This window comes from Tupaia chinensis, unplaced genomic scaffold (genome assembly GCF_000334495.1).
Source record: "Tupaia chinensis unplaced genomic scaffold, TupChi_1.0 Scaffold000312_1, whole genome shotgun sequence".
Lineage (NCBI taxonomy): Eukaryota > Metazoa > Chordata > Mammalia > Scandentia > Tupaiidae > Tupaia > Tupaia belangeri.
Window position 1 is genome coordinate 1,112,973 of NW_006159804.1, and position 6,098 is coordinate 1,119,070.

The following is a 6,098-nucleotide window of genomic DNA, read 5'->3' on the forward strand; positions in this document are numbered from 1 at the left end:
CCAGCCTGTGGTGTGGTGGTTAAGGCAGCTGGATTCCTCATGGCCATACGCAATTCAAGTCCTCGACCAGGCTAGTTCAAAAACATGATGGCACGTGTGTATGTGTGGCCAAAATCGAGAGAACAGAGAAGGGATTGCACCGCGATCATCACCCTTGGGGGTTGCTTTCCCATCCCATCCCCACCCCACCCATGCCTCTCTCTCTCTCTCTCCCGTGCACGTACCCTTTAGCAAACACACATATATACACAGAAATGCCAATTTTTGGACTTTCTGAGTTCAATTCTGACTTCCCCTCTCACTGCTGTGTGACCTCATCACATTTCTTGACTTCTCGGTATCTTGGTTTTCTCTTAGAAGTAATCATTCCTTTAGTGAAGAATAAATAATGCATTTATCATACTTTAAAAAGTGTCTGCTACTGGGGCCAGCAGGTAGCATGGTGGTTAAAATACTGGACTCACACACGGCCAACCGCAGTTCAAATCCTGGACCTGGTGACTTACTCTCTCATTTTCCCTTTCAACTCTCTCTGGTGAATGCATGTGCCCTATCGCAAATTAAATAATAATAATAAATAAAATTAAAGTAATAGTTTTTTTTTTTAAAGTGCCTGCGGCTATTTTTATCGTGGGAGACAGAGCCGAAACTCAATTTTTTTCTTTCAAAGACAGCTCTATTCGCAGTTATGATACTTCTCTCTTCTTCAGTTCCGCTTTGCAGATCTAGTTTCGTTCTGGATAGTTTCTGACTTGAACTGAGAGAACCATCTCACCCTGTGTATTTAGTGCTGGACGAAATCTTAATTTCAGAGTTACAGTCCTTCAAGGGGAAGTGTGAGGAGCATGTGCTAGATGCTGGGGCGCCTCTGCGTGCTGCGTATGTGATGATAAAAGTAAAACCCCAGACCCTGCACAGTGGTCAAATCGAGGCCTCTGCCCTGCTTACTCAGATGCACTTCAGAAACATATGGAGTGACTTTTGGAAGAACACATGTCTCAGTTCTATTTTGGTTTCCCCTTAATAAAGACAGCTTGGTCTAGCGGCTTAATTATCAAGCCCTCCAGTCCATCCTGCCATCGCCTCCTGTTGTCAGCCTCTTTTGGAGCCATGTATCACACTCCCCGTATTCTCTACAGACTAGTAAATCATCCGGGTTCCCCGGCATGACGTTGACGTCCTCCAAAATAACGTCTCCGAATTCTGGTAACCTCTTCTCTCTATACAGCTATTTTCCATGCCTAAATACTGTGTACGATGCTGTCTGTACCTTTGCACCTTTACCCAACAGTTTATTCGACAGTGTCCTTCTGTGATTCTTTAAAATAAAAAGGTAAAAATAGCTGCTGAGGTTATTTCAGGTTCATTTATCCCTTAGCCCAGTAATTCTTAAAGTATCGCTCTGGCATTATGAACGTCAAAGTTGCCTGGTGACTAGTGAGAAATGCAAATGTTCAGGCTTTAGCCAGACTCAGTAAGAAACAGGAAGTGGGGCCCTGCCAGATCTACCCCCCAGGTGATTCCAATGCATGCTACCATTTGTGAACCACTGACGTAGCTTATTTTTTGAAACATGTTGCTCTCTTCTGCGATTGCAAAATGTTTTGATCTTTATTCCCAGTGATTACTGCAAACATTGTCTTTTCGCTTTATAAATGCTTTTAAAGCAGGGATTCTGTTAGCCATTGTTATATATCTCCCAAAGGACACTGTCAAAAGTCTGTGAAATTAATTATGTTGACTACCTGTTTATTGAGCACTTTATATGTACCAGCCTCCAGTGCTTTGCAGAGATCAAAGAGAAATGCAACATGGAATCTTGGTCTGATGGAATTTTCAAGCTAGCTGAAGTGCCAAGACTTACATATATGAGATGATTAGTCAAAATCATAAAATGGCCAGAATGCAGAGGAGCAGCAGTATCGGGAAATGAGAGGGGAGGGGTAGAGACTGCAGGCAGGCTTTGTGAGGGCTGCTCAAGGAGAAACGGGACTTGAGCTGACCCTGAAGGACAGAGGACCTCAGTGAACCTAAAAGAACCAGATTGCATTTCCTCGACCTCAGCATGGAGAATCATCTATGAACCTCATACTTCCTCTGACACCACCGTCCATATGGTACTTGGCTCTTAAAGAGTTGAATAAGAGCCAAAAAATCCTTTATTTTTATGACTCAGATTAATATGATAGTAATACCTTGCTGGAATTAACCAAGTATATTATAATCTAATTTATGAGAGGAAAATCTGATTGTATACAAGGTATTCACAAGTATTACCTTTTGAATGAATGCCAACATGTAAAGCTTCTCATTTCTTTGAAGTGTAAATGGTGCCTGTGAAACTACCTTTTCAATTAGGCATGCTGTTGTGTGAGGCCTGCTTTGCAATTAAGTGCTCATCTTCCTTCAGAACTGCCTTGGGGAGTATTATGGAGAAGGTGGTGTTGAGTTGGGGGATTTCTTCACCCATTTTGGGGATTTCTTTAGCATCGGTGTAGCCTATGTCCTTTTGCTGTCCAAGGATCACCACTCTGACACTCCATGCATAAAAGCTTTAACTTCCAGATTTTATTTTATTATTATTATTTTTTTGGAGAGGTTTTTGCCACAGGGCACGTGCACTTGCCAGACAGAGAGACAGAGAGACAGAAAGTGAGAAATCACCCCCAGGGGGGATGGCCATGCCGCAATCCCTTCTCCTCCATTCTCCTCTCAGGATCTTGGGCACGCGTGCACACGCGCCCGGCATGAGTTTTAAGCCACCGGGCCCAGGACATGAACCGTGTTTGACTACATGAGAGTCCAGCGACATAGCCATTACGCTAACTGCTGGTCTGTCAACTTCCAGATTAATCGTGTACAATCTTAGCAGTAGCAAATGCCTGAGAAATCATCTCTCCCCTTATCATTTCAGTTGAAAGGGCAGATACTCAGAACTGAAGCCTGACTTGACCAAGCCTGCACAGTTGTGTGTAGTCTCATCTCAACTGGGATCCCGCATCTCCTACCCTCAGATCATGTCCAGTATCCCATCCTGCTAAAGATATTAGGCTGTCCCCGTAACTTGTCATATTGTCTCCCCCTTCCTTCTCCCACACTCCTGGCCAGTAATAGTGTGTTGTTGGAAAAGGAATGATGTATTTTTTTTCTATGCAAAAAATGTGTCATGACTTTTCCAGCAATCCAGTATATCCCCTCAGAAACTGACATGAGTCATTAAGTCAATAATACGGATTCGTGTTAAACTGACTATTTAATAGATTTCCAAGATAAAGTTTTCTGGAGAGGGTAGAGGAGAAAGTGAGGCAGTTGAATTGGACTGCAAATTAACTACTCCTAAAACCTGATTTAAACGGTGAGAAGCCAGAATCTCTGGTAGGTAAGAGGAGGTGATTGAGAGCAGAAAGGGCACTAGCAACCCTCAGGTAACACATGCTGTGAGAGCCATTGCGATCTGAATTTTGTACTATATCATTTAGGATTAAGCCTCCTGTCCTGGCCAAGCAGCTTGCCTGTCCTCATGCTTCCATTAGGAAAGGTTTTGTTTTTATTGTCTATTAAATTATTTAACTGTATCAAGTATTTGAGGTTAGGCATCCTGCCTCATCTTTTTTTTTTTTTTTTTTTCAAATCTGACCCTATTTTTAGGCTATAATTAGCATTTCCAGGCTTTCAGTCAACATCAGTACACCTAAAAGCTGATATTGATGCATATGCTGATAACCACTCACATAAGCACAATCCTTTAGTTATAGCGTCAGGATATCAAACAGTGGTTAGCACAAGAGTTGCTGCACAGCGCAACTCCAGGGGGTGCCTTTAACCTTGTGATGGGCTCTACCTTTCCCACATTGCATATGGCACCCTTTGACAGACAGTATGTAACACAGCAGTAAGCAACAATATGGTTTATATTCTTTATGTCTATTGCATGTGTGTACATGGTAGAGCAAATATCTATACATTTCTCATAATATCCACATAATAAAACCTTCAGCAACAGGTGAATCCAGCAGGTGGATCCAGCAAGCAGTGAGTGGAGAAGGAAATATACCAAATATCTTGCAGTCTTGACAGGTGAAGAGAGCTATACAAAGCAGACAGACATATGGATATGCAGCATCAGGAAAACTGGCAACCCCAGGGTTCAGGGAAAGGAGGCCCATCAAGTGCACAAAGACTCCAGGAAAAAAAAAAAGGCAGAGACTATTCCTAGAGGGCCTGGGGTATTGGGTGGTTTACTAAGTTGGAAATCTAGATATGCAAGACAAGGATCATGCTGCCAGAACTGGAGTACCAAGTGGTAAGCTGAACTCAAGACCAAAGCAGAAGGTCTTTTATAGAAGGTCAGGAGATCTATCAGAATTGGTGACTCAGGTGCCTGGCTCCTGTCACTGAATGTTAAGAGACCTCTTTAAATCCTTGAGATTAATGCTAGGGCCTGGAGCGGGGTTTAGTCTATATGTGGGAGGAATGTATCTCCTGCAGTGGAGAGAGGTGGGCGGCGAGAGCAGGAACCAAGGCAGGCCTTGACAGATACCTTCTCCATTGTCACTTTCCAGTGATGCATAAAATGCTATGTCATTACCCCAGGAGGAGGTACATTCTAAAATGTCAATAGCTTCAGAAAAGGTATAGATAAATTCATGGATGAGAGACCCAGAGTGGACTATTAATAGAAATGGGGAAGTTATGAGGCACACACTTAACCTTTGGGTGGATATCAAGGAATGACAGTCTTCTCCCCTCGGGGGAAAAAAGATGTCAGGCAGAATGGATCTGTTATCTACACAGCTTATACCTGTGATTCCGATATACTATATATGTTACATGCGTATTTATGCTATTAATAGTTTACTTCTATGTTTATATCAAAATATATATTCACACATACATGCCCTGATTCATTTATTATGCAATCTTACAATATTGATATCTTTTAAGCCCCAATTTTTTAGGGTTTTTTTTTTCTATAGTGCGTGTGCACTCGCTAGACAGAGACAGAGAGACAGAAAGCGAGAAATCACCCCCCAGGGAGTTGATCACGCCACAATCCCTTCTCTTCCATTCTCCTCTCTGGATCTTGGGCACTCACGCACACGTGCCCGGTGTGAGTTTTAAGCCACCAGGTCCAGGACGTGAACCGCAGTCAAATACGTGAGAGTCCAGCGACATAGCCATTATGCTAACTGCTGGTCCCATGCCCCAATGTTTTTGAGACAAGTACCTAACCATCTCTCATCCTAAATAAGCAGGCAGCATACAGTTTTTCCTTCCCTGGGTCTTGGGATCTTCAGCTGGCCTTATGCACGGGTTGAACTGAGCCAAGAATGTAATTTAGGAAAATAGATCAACCTGAAGTCTCATTAACAAGGGAATAGTTAGAAGGAAAAAAAAAAAAGTAGGAAAGAGGTATCTGCAACAGGAGCTTGGCCAGATGGAATGTCAAGTTTGAGATGTGGCTCTAAGATAGATTCCCAGGAGCAATATTACCTTGGAGCATACTAAGTCAAGTTCAGCTTTTCAGGGTACCAAAGGAGTCAGGGATAGATGATTCTTCTCCGTAACTCCCATGTTGTTTAGGCCAGTCATACGCACTGTGATGCTCATTGTTGTTGAATGAGTGAATAAATGTCTACGTGGTCACCTCAAGTGGACATTTCTTCTGGATGTGTTTCAACAAAATGGACAGAGACTCTAAGTAGTTGACCACCCTAATAATAATTCATTACTGATTGCTAAAGCTCCATTATGAAACTGAGGTTCTAGAGGGTAAGAAAGCACCTCTTTATGTCCCCTCCATACTTCCCCATGTCACTGCATAAGGCACAGTAGTCTTGTTCTGTGAATGACTGAGATGTGGCATGGGGAAATTAGAGGCACTTCCACATGCTCAGACCACAAGTGCTGCTTCCAGAAGAACCTGAGAAAAGAGTTATCTTTCTAGACTTCTGCTGTGTTTCCTGGGGACAGGAGACACACTGACTGAACTCCAGGAGATGGCCAGGTGGCGTGTCGCAGGGCCCCTCCAGGTCTGTTCTTTGTTATCTATGTTTACTCTCTGGATGATCTTATCAAGTTTCTTGGCTTCGAATATT